Source organism: Staurois parvus, unplaced genomic scaffold (assembly GCF_062004578.1).
Source record: "Staurois parvus isolate SC_StPar_1 unplaced genomic scaffold, SC_StPar_1.0 ptg000172l, whole genome shotgun sequence".
Taxonomy (NCBI): domain Eukaryota; kingdom Metazoa; phylum Chordata; class Amphibia; order Anura; family Ranidae; genus Staurois; species Staurois parvus.
In genome coordinates this window covers 14,022,501-14,043,516 of record NW_028317968.1, presented here as the reverse complement: position 1 = coordinate 14,043,516, position 21,016 = coordinate 14,022,501, and positions in this window count along the sequence as shown.

Sequence of the window (21,016 nt, the reverse complement as noted above, 5' to 3'; positions counted from 1 at the left end):
TCCCCAGACCATCACTGACCCACCACCAAAACGGTCATGCTGAATGATGTTACATGCAGCATAATATTCTTCATGGCTTCTCCAGACCCTTTCACGTCTGTCATAAGTGCTCAGTGTGAACCTGCTCTCATCTGTGAAAAGCACAGGGCACCAGTGGTGGATCTGCCAATTCTGGTGTTCAATGGCAAATGCCAATTGAGCTCTATGGTGCCAGGCAGTGAGCACAGGGCCCACTAGAGGACATCAGAACCTCAGACAACCCTCATGAAGTCTGTTTCTGATTATTTGGTCAGAGACATTTAAATCAGTGGCCTGCTGAAGGTCATTTCGTAGGGCTCTGGCAGTGCTCATCCTGTTCCTCCTTGAATATAGGGGCAGATACCAGTCCTGCTGATGGGTTAAGGACCTTCTACGGCCCTGTCCAGCTCTCCTAGAATAACTGCCTGTCTCCTGGAATCTCCTCCATGCTGTTGAGACTGTGCTGGGAGATACTGCAAACGTTCTTGCAGTGGCACGTATTGATGTGCCATCCTTGAGGAGTTTGACTGCCTGTGCAACCTCTGTAGGGTCCAGGTATCACCTCATGCTACAAATAGTGACACTGACCCTAGCCAAATGCAAAACTAGTAAAAAAAACAGTCAGAAAAGATGAGTAGGGGAAAAAATATCTGTGGCCTTCAACTGTAAAACCATTCCTGTTTTGGGGGTCATCTCATTGCTGCCCATCTAGTGCACCTGTTGGTAATTTCATTAACACCAAAGCAGCTGAAACTGATTAACAACCCCCTCTGCTACTTAACTGACCAGATCAATATCACAGGAGTTTCATTGAGTTGATGCTATACCCTGATTAAAATGTGTTTCTATCATTTTTTGTATTGCACAGCAGGGAATGCACTAACCATAGATGATTGGCCCAGTACAGGTGACAGTTTCCCGGAGGGTTCTCTCAGAGCGGGTTCAGACTAACATGCCTACGTTTATCACTAATCACTAAGCTTAGGGTTGGGCTTGTTGTTTAGGGTAAGAGTTTAGAGGTAGTTTACGATAAGGTTCAGCATAAGCATAAAATGAGCACACCAGATAGTGCAGGTCGAACAATTTATTGATGGGAATAAAAACAAATTGCACTTAGACTCCGTTCACACGGCTGCAACTTTGGATCCTACTTACGACATCCAGAGTCACAGGACCTGGGAAAAGCTTTGCTTTTCCATGAAAGCAGTTTCAGTTACTACTTTTGTAGTCGCTGCAACTTCAGAAAAAGCTAGCCAGCATCTCCTGTAGTACCACCCCAGACAACTCCTCTCCTTATCCAGGTGTACTGGGTGTAACCCTGGGCAAGGGATCCAGTGCCTGCAACTGCAGTGTGAAACAGTCCTGGGTAAGATAGCAAATCCAGTTCCCCACTAGAGTGCTCTTTTCCCCTTACTGGCCCAGGGGGTGCAGGTTTACTTACTTGGTCCTTCTCCTGTGCTGCCAGTGGCTTGCTCCTTCCCTGCCACACAGGTGGTCCTCTCTCAGGGGGCTAGTGAAGTCCCAAGTTTTCCACCTTCCAAGGTCTTCCGCCTGTAGGTGAGCCCCTCTCCATCTGGGCCCCATCACAGACTCCTGTATCCCTCCTCACATGCTTATCTGTCTCTTCCACCCACACTCTCCTGTTGCTGAGCAGGCTCTCATACTTTTAAGGATTGTCCAGGCCGTTTACCAAGCCACCTATCGGGGACTGGCCAGGATCCCTCAAGAGTACAAGCCAGCCACTCCTCAGATCCACCAACTGCCTCTAGACCTTCCTCCAAAGCTCAAAAGCATGGGAAAATTCCAGAAGGGCTGGCCTGCAGCGCCTCTCAGCCCTGACCAGAATTTGACCTCCTGACTATTACACCCAGGCTGCTACTCAGCCCTCCTTTCTAAAAATCAGGACTCTGCCTGGGTTCACAAAAATGTGGTGCGGTATAGCGCATGTGATTTGCACAGGAACCGCACAGGAATCACATGATTTGTGTGCAGTGCGATTGGAGCCATACATTTTGTATGGCTCTAATCACACCGCATCAAAAAGGTGCAGGACCTGTTTTTGGTCCACACTTGAATCAAATCGCATAGGTATTCACACCTATGGGATCCGATTCTGCACATTGCACCGCGTTTTGTGGACCGCTTTCAGAGTATTAACTTAACATACACACCTGCATCAGTTCCCATGAACGGGGTGCAATTCTGATGCGGTGCAGAATTTGCACAGAAAACGCTGCAAATTCCACACCGCATCAGTGTGAACCAGGGCTCCAGCTTCCCCTAGCTAACTAGGAGGGCACTATACATACATAATATGGTCAGCCTGTGCTGCATCCAATAAACCTGTCAGAAACTGTATTTTTAGTCCTGAACATTGTAAATAAATGATTAAATAACACTATGTACAAAAGCACTATACATTCCATTTAACAAATGGGTCATTTTGGATGGTCTCACCCCTTTTTTCTATGAAGTAACTTGTGACCCTGCTCCATGACAATCTGCATCTATTTAGTACAGAATTAATATGTTGCTGAGTTACTAGTGTTTCTATCTTAAGATATCTGTCTCTTTGTTCGTTTCTTCTTTAAGATACAAGAGCCAAAACCTCTAATTAACATGTGGTAAGCAGAGCAGGCCTCAACCTAGCTCGCTCAGTAGGAACATCACGTGCACTTCCCATGAACATTCAGCTTGAAATAACCTAGATAAACCTCTTTGCTGCTGGAGCCAATCTGAGCCAAACCCGCTGTATCATTTACAAGCAGGTGTCACAGCTGGAAGATTAGTTAGTCTGAACACACGTAAGGCAGACCTGATGCCTGGAGGGCCATGAACCCACACTGTTTTCCTGGGATTTAAACTCATTCTTCCACATTAATCCTGACAGATCTGGTCCCAAAGGCTTTCATTACCACTGAATGCTTTAATTCAACAGAAACTACTCATTGTCTACTACTAATTATTAAATGGGATGTCTGATCATAAAATGATTAGTTAGTAAGGAACGTGTAATTTCAAATATATAAAAACTAACAATCTGATTACAGCTTAGCAATTATAGCCTTTGCCACAGTAGCTTTTCTGCAACCCATTTTGTCATATAAAGTCTACAGAGGTTGTGCGGAAGATATGAAAATGCCCTAAAGAATGTGCTCTGTTTGGGGTGCCTTGATTCTAATAAAGGACAAATGGATCCCTAAATAAGAGCTGGGAGTAACTTACAAATGGATATTCACAGATTATAATTATGAAAAGGGAGATGAAAGAGGAAATAAGGGTAGGAGGTTGAGAGGTCTTGTCTATGTCATCAGACAATCATTCTCAACTACAAACACACACCAGAGCCTCTGGTCAATCATCTCATAAGGTGAGTCTCAGCAAATCACATTCATGCTTGCGGAATTATTAATGACTTGTCCAGCAGCATATGCAAAGCTCCTCATTGCTCTTCACCCCTAGGTTTGTGGCCTTTGATCTTGGAATTTAGTGTAACGCTATCCCTGTAGGAGTCACTAGAAGGATGCCCTGGGTTCTTTTCCCGTTAGCTATCCCCATAGGAGCCACTAGAAGGATGCCCTGGGTTCTTTTCCCGTTAGCTATCCCCATAGGAGCCACTAGAAGGATGCCCTGGGTTCTTTTCCAGTTAGCTATCCCCATAGGAGCCACTAGAAGGATGCCCTGGGTTCTTTTCCCGTTAGCTATCCCCATAGGAGCCACTAGAAGGATGCCCTGGGTTTTTTTCCAGTTAGCTATCCCCATAGGAGCCACTAGAAGGATGCCCTGGGTTCTTTTCCCATTAGCTATCCCACATCCAGGCTCAATGAACAGTCCAAGTGTATTCTCTTTTTGGTGATTTTATTTTTGGGTAACTGGGATGGGGGTAGGGAATTGAGTGGGATACACCAAAACTATGTACAAATAGGAGGACACTTTCTCTGCTGTAGAACTCTGAGCCCTGTCCGTGCACAAGTAAAGGGATGAACTAGGTCTTGTAGTAGCAACTTGAGGAGATTAACCTTCCTCTCTGGACAGTTCAAGGGGACACTTAGTGCTGTATTTACCACAAGGCATTTGCTTAGGGGGGCATTTTTCGGGGGGGGGGGGGGGCAGCACACTGTCCCTCGGAAGAAGACACACGCGTCATGGGGACCTAGTGGGTTCTGAGAGAGGCTGCGGGTATCATGACTGTGTATGCACAGCCCCACTCTTGTTCCCAGGGATGTCCGTAGCTGTGAAGGAGAGTGTCTCTCTGTCTCGCCCTGGCAGATGGTGGCTGTTGTATCAGGGGCAGTGGAAGGCTCTCTCGGGGTGGGGGGGGCAGGGGTGTTGTTGGTCAATGTCAGGCTCTCTCTGCAGGGGGAGGGGTGCCAATTGTTGTGTTGCCTAGAGCAGCACAAAACCTAAACGCAACACTGGGGAGACTACGTCCCCTTTAAAAACAAATAACTAACACCAGAGGAGTGGCGACAGCACACAGTCTCTAGGATCTCTCACACCTGTCTGTACTCACAAATGTCTTCAGGGATTTGGCTTCCTCCTTCCAGGCACTTTCTCCCTGTGATACCAGATTAAAGGATAAGTTCACCTTTTAGACAAAAATAATAAATGCACATTTTTTTTGCAGGTAAAAAAAATGTGCATTTATTATTTTTGTCTACAGGAGCCTGAAAAGCATTACACCAGCAATCAGTAGATCAGCGGTGCCATGCAGGTCTCCTGCAGACGTGTCAGAATATCTGCTTGGCCATACGGGATGTACGGTCAAGCAGATATATTGACAAGAAGCTTCAATGAACAACCAAGGCACTCCACAGCACTGAAAACTACAAGCCCACAGCCGCTAAGGCAGTCTGGACTTGCAGTTCATTCATTCACTGAAATCCATGAACAAATGACATGGCCATGTGGGCAGAGCCCCGCACAGCCATGCTGTTTTCAAATTTGACAGATCGTTCCAGGAAACTTCTCCCTGTACTACCTGTCAGCAACAGGCCCCTCATTTATCTTCAGCATCTTTGAGCAAAAAAGTGTTTAGTGGGCTTCAGGCATTCATACATTAAAGCCTAATGCCAGCCATAGATGATTCAAAACTCAGCTGATTCAACAGAGACAGGCCTAGATTTGAACCGTCTATGGGAGGGCTGATTGTACCCAAATTGATTGTTGTAGGACTTTGGTACAGCCAGCCTGTAGGATTTTTCATGTGATTATTACCAGTGGCTATAGCCACTAGCAATAATCACTATGTTCTCAATAGTTCTGTGGGAGGGATTCTCCCATCAACACTGAGTGGCTGCAAAAAAGAAAATTGCATCAACTATTGCCGGCTCAAGTTTAGGTTGGCTATAGATGGATCAAAATTTGGTTGGTTCAGCAGGAACCAGCCAAATTATAATCCAACTATAAGCAGGCTGGTAGTACTGAAGTAGATCTATCGATCAACTTCAGTACAACCAGCCTGTCATGTTTTTTTACATATGATTACTGTCACCTGCCTGTATGTATGACCAACCTAAGTTACATATTTTTTGTTTTTAGATTAGCACAAGGTACGATACTTACATTGAATAGGAAGCAACCCTTGAATGAAAAGCAGTCTATGAATGGAGGATGGGCAGATGAAAGGACTCTCTCCTCATAGATTGCATTTCCTTGATAGAAGCTATACTACAGCATTTTGCAGTGGAGGAAAGGGCTGGAGGGCAGGTATAGTTGCCAATCTTGCCAACTGCCTATGGCAGGTCCACCGGCTCATATTAACCCCTGCAGAACCAGAAGATTACTATTGCAGGGGGATGGGGGTAATCAGAGAATTAATGATTTAAAATAAGAGAACAGACATTAGCACAATGGACACTTGTCATTCAATGTAAGTATTGTCCCTTGTGCTTATAAAATGAAATAAATGTAACACACTGTACCAATGCTGTACCCGTATGTTGCTGGACTTTCCGTGGTTGTAACAGAGTGATACCTACAGCTACTAGCCACTTAATTGCTTGTAAAAGCAGCTAGAGGGGATGCCTCTCACTGTTCTTGGGGTCTCCTGTCCCACCTGGAGTCCTGAGCAACCAGTACCTGATAACACAGGAAAGGAGGTCCCCGGTGGCACTTCTTTGAAAGTTATCCTAATAAAGTTTTACAAACCTTGGATGTTATGGTGTGCTGCCTGTTTCTATCTTTGAAAGTGTGCACATTATGCTGGACAGCTTTGAAGTTCTGAAAAGATCAATACACACAAACCAGGGATTGTTAACAAATAGGCTACTGCTTCATTATTGGGTTTGGAAATAGTAAAATCTTTATTTTAAAAAATAAAACCTTTAAATCACTGCAGAGACAAGATCATCCAGTGCCCAGGGTGAAGATGACAAACTGCACACCAATGACTGTGGTATACCTTAGTAAACTTCAAAACTGGTGCACGAATATGGGGTTAACAGTGGCAAAGGCACAAACTGTGGCCACAACATGTTTGGTGGGCAGTACCACTTCTCAAAAGCCGCCCATTCAAGTTCATGAGGAAGCACTGCAACTGCCCGCAACCACATGCATTGCATGGATAAATTGTAAAGTGCTAAGCAAACTGTTGGAGCTATATAAATCCTGTATAGTAATAATAATAATAATGGTGTGGGATGGCATTATAAAGCCTATCCAACTGACCTGACTAAGCGTTAGAGAAAACACTAAAGCACTGGTCAGTGGGTCTAAATATATCTACCTGGTGCGGAATCTCGCAATAGAGCGCTCACTCTCACACATGAAAGCAGGGGCATAGATAAGGGGGGGGGGGTCAGGGGGATCTTATTCCCCCCCCCCAGAAGACAGTTGCCAACTATTCCTGCAGCCCTCGAAATTTCCACTCACCCACGAGTGGAAATAAGGAGGGGGCGGCAAGCAGTGCCGGGACTAGGGGTCTGTAAGAGGAGTAGAGTTGGGGGCAGTGGCAAGCAGCAATCTCCTGTATGGCTTTCAACGAAGCAGCTGGAAGCCACAGGAGGGAGAGGAGGAGCAGCTTCCAGCTGCTTCATTGAAAGCCATGCATCCTCTGCACCAATAGGAAAAGAGGGGAGCGAGGCTGGATCTGCTCTGCCTCCCCCTGTGCCCGCCCACACTCCAGTCCATGCAGCTTCAGAGGAGGTGCGGACAGGAAACTGAACACAGCAGCCGACAGCTCTGAATCGATGCATCTGAGTGAGTCATGGTGAGCCCAACCTAACCTTCCTTCCTGCCACCATTCCTTCCTTGCCTTCCTACCTTCCACCCACCCCCCCTTCATTCCTTCCACACAGCCCTCCCTTCCATTAACTCCTTCCTTCCACCCACCTCTTCCTGCCTTCCTTCCTTCCATCCACCCCTTCCTTCCTTCCACCTACTCCTCCCTTCCTTAAAGAAGAAAAAAAAAATATCTACAGCCCTGCATGAAAGTATGTATAATCCGAAAAAGGAAAAAGTAAAGGGTGCAGAGCTGACTCTCCACAGGCAGCAATTTTAAACTACAAAAACATCAGCAGGGTCAATATTAAACAAGTAGCAAAAGGGCCTTTCACCACTACCAATGATCCTGGTGCATCTTCTTGAAGCCTAGCAAAAGGACACACTGCATGCATGCTTACCCCTTAAGCCAGCATTGAATGGAACTGGGGCTTTCCTCTTCTCTGGAGTCTTCAGCAACAGCAGCAATGCACAGTACCTTTCGTTCCGGTTCACATATATGTGGATTGGATGTGGTTTGAACCGAATCCAATCCGCATGAGATGTGAAACATTATTTCTTATGGTGCCTGTTCACATATGTCTGGCGCACTGGCAGTGCAGATTGAAAAAGGGTCCTGTCCGATTACTGAGCAGGTCCGGTTCAGGTATGGATTACAGACTACTGACTTCTATGGGAACAGTTTCTAAACTGCAAATGTCATCAGTTGTGAACAGAATAAAATCCTGACCTGAACCTGATCTAAACCTGTCCTGAACAACTACTGTATCAATTAGCTGTGAAACCTGAGCTTCAATCTGCAGCGCACATGTGTGAATCAGCACTTAGTGGTGCAGTCTCTGGCAGGCACAATGTAGAAACACAGCCCCTGGTGATCACAGCATCGTAGCTATACTCACAGCAGCCTTTCTACACACACTTGGTGGTCAGACTATAATGGCAGCAGGATGGGGCAACACGGATCTCAGTACTCGCTGTTTTCCCTCTCTAGGTCCTATAGCAGCAAAACAGTAACAGGTCAGGAAGCTGGCCTCCCTGTAGAAGCTCAATCTACACAGGCAGGTCTGCAACCTGGAGCTCTATGCCTGGGTTCACCGACCTTCTCTCCAGTAGCAACTGGCCAGAGCTCCTCTTCTGCTTTTCTCCTCGGGCTACAGCACACTACGCAGCTTGTGCCTGCAGCCTCTGAATCTCCATGTGTGATTTTCTCCCCATACAGGTTCTCAGTTCTCTTTCCTCTCTTGCTCTGCCTCCTCTCTCTAGGCACCCTGGGAAATGTCATTCCCCTTGCTCCTTCCCTCAAGACTGTGTATGGAGTATACATCTTCCATCCTCTCCACTTCCTCCCAGCAGGCTTTTTGTCATTCCCAGGAGGAACAGCAATCCAAAATCTCTTCCTTTATGTTCCCCAGGTGGTGGGTGGGACTTAAATGAGCAGCCTTACAGCATTCTATCCCTCTTATTGAAGCCTCCTGTTTCTCTATCAGCTCAGCAAGGAAGAGGGGGATGAGGGGAAGGAATAACATAGACCATGTAAGCTGACAGCTCCGTCCCTGCAGCCACTCCTCCGCTGCCTGTGTCGTGGATCGGGCTACACTTCCATTCACAGCTGGCTGCTAATGGAGGAAGGAGAGCAGAATCCTCCCAGCAGCTATCAGTCCATGCTCCTTCTGACAGGAGTGACACTGCAGTCCCTCCTGTCAATGAGTTGGGCAAGCAACTAAATCTCCTTGCAAGCCCCCCACCTTTAACACTGCACTCTGGGCACATTGCCCTTCTGCCTTTGTCCAGGATTTGTTGCAAACAATGGAAAAACAGAATGGTTGACTGCACAAACAGTAATGCGGTGGATGAAATCCTTTATTGGAATCCTTTGCGTGCAATATAAGAACATGACAGCTCCAAGATAGGGCAGAGGAGCTGTCCTGTTCTTATCATATTGCATGTAAAGGTTTCCAATAAAGGATTTCATCCACCACATCGCTGTTTGTGTGGCCAACCACTCTGTTTTTCCATTGCATCTGTGATCATGGATCAGGCCAGCACCTGCGTGTCTGTGGAGGGGTTATACAGATTCGGCACTCACCTGGAGCGAATCTTTTGCGCTTTCTGCTGCAAACAACCAAATGACAAGTGCAACCAATAACACCAATAGCCAAAACACCAAACAGCTGACAAAATGTAACCATACTCTTATAGACCATGTGCACCCACCAAGTGGGTGACGTTACTCCATAAAGATCAACTTTAACAAAAGAAAAACAAGAAAATGGAAGCTGGTTGGGAAAGCAATCCGGTGGAGGAAGATCCTAAGGTAACTGCTGACATCTGCCTTAGGGACAAGATATATAAAGGATAAGGGTCTGCCCAGTGACTTCAAACAGCTTGGTACCTGAAAGAAAAGCAGAAAGAATCAGAAAGCAGCGAACTGATTATCAGTGAATGACTAATACAATGAAAACAAAATTACAGGAGCAACAATCCCATGGGGCGACTTCTGTATTCTTTGTGTGCTTTAACATTCCCGGGTGCAGCCAACTCGGGAAAGAATTGTTATACATCCATAGTTACAGCACCTTAAAGTAAATTCCTTGTTGCTGACTTGGCAAAAGTTAGCGGATCATAAAAGTCAGAGGGAAGCCAGAATTCCCGAACTGTATACTTGTTCTAGAGTTCAGTGCAAGGCATCAAGAGGGTCAGCACTGCAGTGAGGCAACCAACATTTTCAGAAGAGTTCAGCAGCTTCTATGTTTCTCTCAGGTTTCCTTTAGCACACTAAACTTTATTAGAAAAATCCCTCTAGGTCAACATTCTTGTAAACTTAAAAGATAAGATATTCTTTCAGCTGCAATCAGATGTACAAAATAGTATGGGATGAGTAGTTCAAAAGTCTAGGTGTGTGAGAAAGTTTTTACAGATTTATACATAAAATGTTATCTGTACAGCATAAAATCAGGGACATATAAAAGGAGTGAATGTAATTAGTTTTGGATGTTGATCATTTCTGTCAACCATAAGCTTCTGAACAAAAAAAAAAAAAGAAAAAAAAAAAAAAAAAAGGTGATTGAAGAAAAAACATCCAGTCAAAGATCATAGTCCCTTTGAATGACGACAACTAGCTCCGTATTATGCAGAGCAGTGGTGTCAATCTCTCTTGCCCTCTATAACATCATTTCACAATTCTTTGGAAGTATGTATTACTATATTAAAACCAGTTTGAACCGTATACCCTTTGCTGCAGGTTATCCTAGGTCACGAACATCTTTACATGTACACATTTACTTTCAGTATCCTCTAATTATGTGTAAATGTTCTCCAGTCTACTGGGTAAAAAAAAAAAAAAAGGGATTCATATACATTATATTGCCAAAAGTATTGGGACGCTTGCATTTACATGCACATGAACTTTAATAGCATCCCAGTTTTAGTCTGTAGGGTTCTATATTGAGTTGGCCCACCCTTTGCAGCTATAACACTTTCAACTCTTCTGGGAAGGCTGTCCACAAGGTTTAGGAGTGTGTCTATGGAAATGTCTGACCATTCATCCAGAAGCGCATTTGTGAGGTCAGGAACGGATGTTGGACAAGAAGACCTGGTGCAGTCTCTGCTCTAATTTATCCCAAAAGTGTTCTGTCAGATTGACAGGACTCTGTGCAGGCCAGTCAAGTTCCTCCACCCCAAACTCATTCATCCAATATGGACCTTGCTTTGTGCACTGGCGCAGTCATGTTGGAACAGAAGGGGCCATCCCCAAACTGTTCCCACAAACTTGGGAGCATGGAATTGTCCGAAATGTCTTGATATGCTGACACCTTAAGAGATCCCTTCATTGGAACTAAGGGGCCAAGCCCAACCCCTGAAAAACAACCCCACACCATAATCCCCCCTTCATCAAACTTTACACTTGGCACAATGCAGTCAGGAAAATACCATTCTCCTGGCAACCGCCAAACCCAGACACGTCCATCGGATCGCCAGAGAAGCGTGATTCGTCACTCCAGAGAACACGTCTCCACTGCTCTAGTGTCCAGTGGTGGCCTGCTTTACACCACTACATCCAACGCTTTGCATTGCACTTGGTGATGTAAGGCTTGGATGAAGCTGCTCAGCCATGAAAACCCATTCCATAAAGCTCTCTATGCACTGTTGTACTAATCTGAAGGTCACACGAAGTTTGGAGGTCTTTAGCTATTGGCTTTGCAGACAGTTGGAGACTTCTGCGCACTTGCAATTGCACGGACCCCACTCTGTCATTCTACGTGACCTACCACTTTGTGGCTGAGTTGCTGTTGTTCCCAGTTGCTTACACTTTGTTATACTACTACTAATAGTTGACCGTGGATTATTTAGTAGCAAGGAAATTTCACGGATGGACTTATTACACAGGTAGCAACCTATCACGGGACCACGCTTGAATTCACTGAGCTCCTGAGAGCGACCCATCCTTTCACAAATGTTTGTAGAAGCAGTCTGCATGCCTAGGTGCTTGATTTTATACACCTATGTCCATGGAAGTGATTGGAACACTTGAATCCAATAATTTGGAGGGGTGTCCCAATACTTTTGGCAATATAGTGTATGCTGTATATGATTTAGGACTTGCTTAAAGTTTGATTGAATTGTCAGTATAAGTCAGCTAAAACATTTATATAGTTGCCGACATTTAAAAAACATTTCCAAGCCTATTTTTGCTGTGTATCTGGCAAGATTTTGTAACTGGAGAAATACTATTATTAAGAGTGTGACATTCATTTAAAATGGCTTTGGTTCTACAAGGAGCATATTACTGACCTATTGTACAATTTAATTTTAATTACTGTAGATAGAGGAAGGTTGATCATAATGACAGAAATACAGCCAAGAAAGTATGGTTCATTAGTAAAATTATTGAAATATTTATACATATACTGTATATATAGCTGGCTACAATGTTTAGTCCATACAGTCCATAAGGTACAGCAACCCAACAGCTCTTGCAGATTATACAGTGATAAATACCAACTATGCTACAAATACATTTAACCTAAAATATGTAGAAAACATCATCTGACACTGACTTTTCTGTTGAGTACTGTGACATCTGCAGTGGTTGCACAGTGCAGGGGCCAGGACTATAACATAATACATATAGTTCAGGAGTCAGCAGTATAACAAAGCGCATGCAGGGGTCAGGACTATAGAATATGACATAGCATATAGAGTGCAAGGGTCAGGAATAGAACATGCAACATAGCCTGTGCAGTGCAGGGGTCAGGAGTATACTATACAACTTAAACTATACAGTGCAGGGGTCAGGGTATAAAGTACAACCCAGCTTATACAGTGCAGGAGTCAGAAATATAATGTACAACATAGTAATTGCAGTTAAGGGGTCTGGAGTATAACATATAGTGTATACAGTTCAGGGGTCATGAATAAAAAAATACAGCCATGTGTAAACTGTGCAGGGCAGATATTTGGTTGGGAAAGAGAAAATTATTTTTGAATTCATGATAAATTTTATAAAGCACCTGCACCTTACCAGACTGCCACCTTCAACCACTTATGCCATGTTTACAGTGCACATGCCATCTCCATCTTCTCTCTGTTTTCTGGGACTAGGGGATGATTTATTGAATGCAAATAGACTGTTTACTTTTCATTTGTAGTTGCCCTCTGCAAATTAATTTTCCCCAGAGATTAGAGAACAATTTGAAGCTCTGCTGACTTCCATCATCTAATCACAGGTAAGCAAAAATGCTTGCTTTTTTTTTTTCTTGCACATGATCGGGTTTGACCACAATCACTAAGCTCTGGGAAAAATTCCCTTTCAGAGAACAACCCCACGTGCAAAGTGAACAGTGTATTTGCTTTTAGTATATCAACCCCAAACATAACACTTTTTACTTGTGATTCACCTAAGTCACCGTTTCTTAATAATGGAGGTGAAAGAACATCAAAGGTTTGTGTTAGCCGTGTTATGGTTACCTAAGTCCTGTTTAACAGAACATTCAGTGCTGTTCTCAAGTGTCTCCATGTTACTATACAACACATGTATCCCTTCAAAAAAAGGATTGAATACATTTGTGTATGCTGTTAATAGGAGGACAGCCTTCACACCTTTTCTGCCCTCCAACAAGAAGATGAAAAAAAATGTCATGTGACAGCACTGTTACTTAGTGGTTTACCACTTGATGCATGTCCAGATAATGAACTGACATTGGAATATGTTAAAAGTAAGCTTAAGGATGAATATAAGCGTAAAACAGAATGCATTAATAGTGACGGTGCTTCTATTGCAGAGTCTGTTTTAAAGACAAAAAATAGGAATAAAGACAGTAACATGCAACAAGCAACACGTGAATGCTTTCTGTGCAAGAAACAAGGCCATTTAAAAGCAGATTGCAGAATCTGGAAAGCTTGAATGCAACAACCAGCTAAACCACAAAAGGCCAAAAGTGTGAAAGAAGAAACTGATTTTTCTTCCGATAATTAATGTTTTTCAATCCAAAAGCTGCACCTCATCTCTCCAGGCACATTGTGTTGTCTCAGGAGGTACGAGTCACATGACAAATGACAAATGTTTTATTCATCTTGACCAGAGTAAAACAAAAAAAAAATTAACAATAGCGAAATGGACAAATAATGGAAGTCCTGACATAATAAAGAAATGAACGGGGAATTACTATGCAAGTGGAATAAAAATTAGTCCATGTAATCAGTGAAATGCATCAGCTGTATAAAAGGAAAATGACAAGAAAAGCCTTTCCAAAACCTCTCTACTTAGTTCATTCAGATCTTTGCAGTCCAATAGAAAAATTAACTTTGGGAAAGAAGAGGTATTTTCTCACTTTTAAAGATGATTACTCCAGGTATACTACACTATCTGTTAAACAACAAAAGTGGAGTACCAGAGAAACTTGAACAGTATTTGACTCAATGCCGAGTTTGCACAAAGACAATGGAACTGAATATATAGGTGATAATACACAGAGATTCTCAGAAAGCATGGTACAATTTTTAAATTAAAGATTTTTCAAATACAAAAAACAGAAATTGGAGGTACAAAAAAACAAATACTCTGCATAAAACCACACATGCCAAGTGAAGAAACAAGTGTCAGTACATGTCGATAATGAGAAGACATCCCCAAGTCACATTATGCTAGCCAATGTACTAAGTCTAAGAAGTGTTAGGTGAAGGAGCATGTTTAAGCAAAGATAGGTGTAATGTATGCTGTGAGAAACATCGCCGGGTTTTACCCATCTATGAAGTATCTTCTTATAAAAGGAGAAGGTAATGAGAAAAGATGACTAGAAAGAAAAGATGGGATTATAGTAAGAAAAAGTAGAGTAGAAGTCTAGATGAAGACAAATGGCACTCCATCATGGCTGGTGAGGATCAAAGGTCAGTTCCCCTTTAGCCCAAGCCTGAATAATATTCACTACTATTAAACTACTGTACCATACAACTCAGAACAAAACAGGGTCGTTGAAAGAATGAATCTTACTCTATGTGAAAGTGGATTCAAAACCATGCCAACCACATACTTGGGGGGGGCGGGGAGCAGCAATTATAACCAAATGCTATTTCCTAGCACACCAGGCCACTCCTCTGGAACTATAGTACTCTGGAAGCAACTGTGGCAGTGCTCCCCACAGTAAATGGGTCTTGTGGGGAAGCTACGTGCTATTAGGCTCTGGTTCAGCTGCCCACACACCAGTTCTGACCGTTAAGGACTTCTCTTTGGCTGAAGATCACTTGCCCAGCTACTGGTCTCATTAGGTGTAGCCTCTCTGAGCTGCTAAGGAGTGAAGCAGGTAACTTTATCTTGCTTGGGTGTATCCAGGAAACCAGGGAGTGGTGTGAAAAGAATTCAAAGGGACCTGAATCCAAGCCAGGTAAGTAAATGGGCACTTTGCTACAGGGCTTCAGCTTGATAAACCACTTGAGTCCTGATTGCCATTGTAAAAAAAAAAAAAAAAGCAATGTATATGTTAGGGTAGACTACACAAGCTATAACATAAGGAAATGAACTGAGATATTTCTCAGAGAAAAGCAGGAAAAAAAAAGTGCAGCTTGCTCTGGGCGCACTCAGCAGGGAGGAGGGGCCAGGAGCGTTGGCACGTGACCCGAGAAAAGGAGAATCGGAGCTGCTCTGTGCAAATCCATTGCATGGAGCAGATAAGTATGACATGTTCGTTATTTTTCTCTTTTTATTTTTTTTGAGCCTTTAGTGTTTATTTTAACTGAAAAGAAAAAAAAAAAAAGAAAAAACAACACCTTTGTACTCCTCCAAATTGCTGTGATCTGGCTTCCTGTTAGAGGGTGGTTACATTTGTTCTCCATGGTTTTACTGCATGCAGGAATGTAGCCACCTTCTCATGCTTTCTCCCAAGGGACTATGGGATTTGTACTGTGCATAGAAAAGGGCACTCAACTGCAACACACACTGCTCATTCCAAACAAACAGAAGTGAAGGGGGTAAAAGATAGGTTTGGGAACTCATGGAGGATGTTCTAAAACACAGTAAAACTATTTTATGAAAAATAGTTTCCAGAGCCATTAAAGCAGTATTAACCTAAAAAACAAAAATGTAATATATTACAGCTTACCAGTCATTAGATGTAGTGGCTGCATTACCTTTCTTTTTTAGGCTTTTTTCTCTGTTTTTACCTGGTCATATGGCTCGTAACACACCTCTTGTATGACAGTGCCTCCACTCTGGACAGGGGAGCAACAGAGACATCTTTGGACAGCAGAATTTTCTGCCTGGGGGGAGTGGAATGTTAGATGTACTAGCAGATTTAGGGAGACTACACAAAATTGAAGTTAGACTCCAGTTAACACTAAAAGCAGTTACAGCAATAGTATTTTTTTCCTTTAGAGATAAAGGTTTTACATAAATGAATAATAGCGGATCATTGTAAGCTTCCCTGTCAGTGCTGACCTGTTTGTCTCAGTCCTCTAACTGATACATCTGCAGGGCAACTTTTTCTGTTAAAAATAATGGACTTACTGGCTGGATCATCAGGTAAAAATAAAAGAAAGCCTTAAAAAGAAAACTAATGCAGCCATTAGCTCTAAGACTTGGTCATCTGCAATATATTAAATGTTTGCTTTTGGGTTTAATACTGCTTTAAAGTAAACCTGGAGCTAGACTTTAAACCAGCCACTCACCTTCAACTAGGAATGGTAACCTCCCTAGCGGTATGATTATATCAGTATTTCTGTGCTCAAAGCGGTACATTTTTTTTGCATGGAAATATGTTTTTTATTATTGTAGGCCTGTAATTCTTAGGAATAACTCACTGAAATCTGTCTGAACAAGAGTCTAGTAAACATCCCGGGTATGTTAAAAATTGAAACACGAAATCATAAATAATAATTTAATAAATTATAAAAAATAATATAATAATAATACATTTAATTCAATAATATAATCAAACCAAAAACACTGAAATTTGAAATAGAGCACCAAGTTTACACATCACTGAGCAAAGTCGCAAAATCGTTTTCAGTGTCTGATGACGAATTTCCCCACAAATCATTATCACTCAATTCTGCAAGTGGTTCTAATTTACTATCGCTGTTCTCTAGCTGGTCTAAAACCGCTTTTGACCTAAAGGGACGCTTTTTGGACGCCATGGACGTTTCCAGGCAGAAAGAACAGTAAAAATGCAGGCAGGGCACAGGACAAAGCACTCGGGACAAAACGTATGTGAAATGGTTTCATACAGTAATGTTATACTATGTGATTTTAGTGTATTGAGTGAATGTCACTTTTTAAAATGTTTAAATTTCCCGCCCATTAAGTCTCCGTACTTCCCGACGTCGCAGGGAACGGAACCCGGAAGACTAATGCCAGCATCGGCCGGAGGACATTACAGGGGACGCTGCAGGGGGGACATCGCAGGAGTGAAGGGCAAGGTAAGTGAAGAAGAGATCCCGGAGCAACGCTGCAGGGTATTCCTGAGTGTAGCTCAGGGTTACCGCTTGTAATGCTGAAACTTTACCTCGAGCTACACTCGGGAATACCTCCAGGGAGGTTAAACCCTGTTAGCAGCTTGTTAAAAGTGTTAGTCAGAACTCGCCTTAAGATCTTTTTTTTAACCGTCGCAAACTGAAGCCAAATGGTGCTTTAAAAAGCTTCAAGAAAGCTGCTCAAGGCTTACCAAATGCTTTGCAAAAGCATTCTGTACATGTTGCTGTTATACAACAAGCTGAAGCCTTACAAGGCCGAAAAACTAAAATGAACCATACAAGTAAACAGAGTAAAGTCTACTCATCCAAATTGCTACGTAGTGTGGTTAGTGAAAACAAGTACGATTTGTGAGCCTCATACCTTCAAACCATCCATACTTCCTGTAAGTAAAACACAATGGTGAGGAATGAGATGTGGTGAAGAAAGTCTGATATAATCAGTTATAACCTTGTCTGTATATTGAACGCTTCAGTATGACTTAAAATATACAGATATGGAATAAAACAGCCTGGGCAGCTGGTAATAAACTTAAACCTTGTGCAAAGGTTATCTGCTCCAAAGCTGTCGTTTCTACTGTTCCATTGTGCAATATCTTGTCAAACATTGTTAAATGTACTAACCACCTAAAAAAAAAAAAAAAGTACACACAAAGATCCATTTGATTAAGAATATTTTCTAAAGGGTTAGATGTGCTTTTTCATAAAAGCACATCTACCCCTTTAGAAAATATTCTTAGTCATTTAGATCTTTATGTGTATACTTTTTTTTAACCAAATATTCTGGGTTTTTTTAAATAGAAATTGACAACATTTGTTATAAGTGAGCTCTCTTTTTTTTTTTAACCTGGCTAGTCTATTATATTAATTTGAACTTTGAATATTATTGTATTCCATCCTCCTAAAAATTCAAAATCTTTCTTCTGCAGCATTCTCTTTTGAGTCCAGGCTGTGTGAAGATGCACCCCCCCCCCCCCAGGTGCATCTGTGATGACCGGAGAGCTAAGAGGAATGAGTTGAATGACATTCAACTGGCGGTCAGCGTCAGGAGAGCATGTGGAAGGTAGTACTGAGGGATGGAGAGGGTTAGTAGTATCTGAAACAGTTATCCTTACACAGATGGTAGCCCTGTTACAGGGTTATACAGACAAAGGGGGATGTTGTTGCCCTATTAATCTCTCATACATTTATTTTATGTACAGTGGATATAAAAAGTCTACACACCCATTTAAATGTCAGGTTTGAAGAAACGTTGCCAGTGGCATTCTGGATAATATCCAGAGCTGTGATTTCATGTTACAGTATAACGGTTTCTGGATCACTAGACTAGTCTAGACAAGATATGTTGTGCACTGATTTTAAGCATACCGTGGATATGAAGTCTACACCCGTTAAAATATCAGGTTTCTGTGATGTAAAGAAATAAGAAAATAATTTCAGAACTTTTTCTACCTTTAATGTAATCTATAAACTGTACAACTCAATTGAAATCTTTTGGGGGGGGGGGGGGGGGGAGTAAACAAACTAAAATAATGTGGCTGCATGAGTGTGCACACCCTCTTATAACTGGGGATGTAGCTGTGTTCAGAATTAAGCAATCACATTCAACATCATGTTAAAGAGTCAGCACACACCTGCCATCATTTAAAAGTGCCTCTGATTATCCCCAAAGTTCAGCTGTTTGAGGTCTTTCCTGTGATTTTCTTAGTCGCATTCTACAGCAAAAGCCATGGTCCGCAGAGAGCTTCCAAAGCATCAGAGAGATCTCATTGTTAAAAGGTATCAGTCAGGAGAAGGGTACAAAAGAATTTCCAAGGCATTAGCTATACCATGGAACACAGTGAAGTGAAGACAGTCATCATCAAGTGGAGAAAATATGGCACAACAGTGACATTACTAAGAACTGGACATCCCTCCAAAATTGATGAAAAGACGAAAAGAAAACTGGTCTGGGAGGATGCCAAGAGGCCTACAATAACATTAAAGGAGCAGCAGGAATATCTGGCAAGTACTGGCTGTGTGGTACATATTACAACAATCTCCTGTATTCTTCATATGTCTGGGCTATGGGGTAGTGTGGCTAGACGGAAGCCTTTTCTTACAAAGAAAAACATCCAAGCCTGGCTAAATTTGGCAAAAACACATCTAAAGTCTCCCAAAAGCATGTGGGAAAATGTCTGATGAAACCAAGGTTGAACGTTTTTGCCATAATTCCAAAATTATATGTTTGTCGCAAAAACAACACTGCACATCACCAAAAGAGCACCATACCCACAGTGAAGCATGGTGATGGGCAGCATCATGCTTTGGTGCTGTTTTTCTTCAGCTGGAACTGGGGCCTTAGTCAAGGTAGAGGGAATTATGCACAGTTCCAAATACCAATTAATATTGACACAAAACCTTCAGGCTTCTGCTAGAAAGCTGAACATGAAGATGAACTTCATCTTTCAGCACAACGACCCAAAGCATACATCCAGGGGTGTCCAAACTATGGCCCTCCAGCTGTTGAAGTACAAGTCCCATTATGCCTCTGCCTCTGGGTATCTTTCCTGTAGATGTCAGAGTCTTGCAAGGCCTCAGGAGACTTTCAGTTCCTCAACACCTGGAAGGCCATAGTTTGGACACTCCTGCAAGATCCAAATCAACAAAGGAATGTCTTCACCAGAAGATGGTTAAAGTTTTGGAATGGCCCAGCCACAGCCCAGGCCTGAATCAGATCGAAAATCTGTGGGGTGATCTGAAGAGGGCTGTGCACAGAAGATGCCCTCGCAATCTGACGGATTTGGAGTGTTTTTGCAAGGAAGAGCGGGCAAATATTGCCAAGTCAAGATGTGCCATGCTGATAGACTCATACCCAAAAAAGACTGAGTGCTGTAATAAAATCAAAAGGTGCTTCAACAAAAGTATTAGTTTAAGGATGTGCACATTTATGCAAACATATTTTAGTTTATTTTTTCTTCCCTCCACATAAAAGATTTCAGTTCGTTGCTCAACTGAGTTGTACAGTTTATAGGTTACATTAAAAGGTGGAAAAATTTCTGAAATTATTTGTCTCATTTTTTTACATCACAGAAACCTGACATTTTACCAAGGGTGTGTAGACTTTTTATATCCACTGTATGTATTACAGAAACCTATAGATCGCTGTCAATTTATGCAGCACTTTACATATATTGTACAATCACATCAGTTCCTGCCCTCAGGAAACTTACACTCTAAAGGTCCCTAAACTCATATTCATAGAATCACATACTAGAGCCAAATTAGACAGGAGACTATTAACTTACCAGAATGTCTTTGGAGTGTAGGAGAAAACAGGAGTATTCAGAGTAAACCCACACAAGCACAAGGAGAACATGCAAACTCATTGCAGGTAGTGCAGTGGTTGGGATTTGAACAAATGACCCTAGTGCTGTTAGACATAAGTGCTAACCACTTAGCCATTATGCTGTCTCATAAAGGGAAGTATGTCCCAACATGGGAAAGAGTAATGTAATATAGACAGAACCAATAAAGTGACTATTTGTTCTTTTGGTTATGCAGGTTACTCTGGGAGGTATGCAATGTGTGTGCCATAAAGCAAATATCAGGCATCTTGGGGAAAAGGACAAATACAAAGCATAATACAGAAACCAATAACAAAGAAATTGCACATATAAGTAACCTGCACAGGTATAGAACAATACCATGACTTCTCTTTTCTCCAATGTAGGATTAGCAGGGTGGGTATGTGAGGTCCCAGTCAATGGTGACAAATGAGGCCCAACTGCAGTGCAATGCATAACCTTGGAAAAAGAAAAAGCACAGTATTGCATAT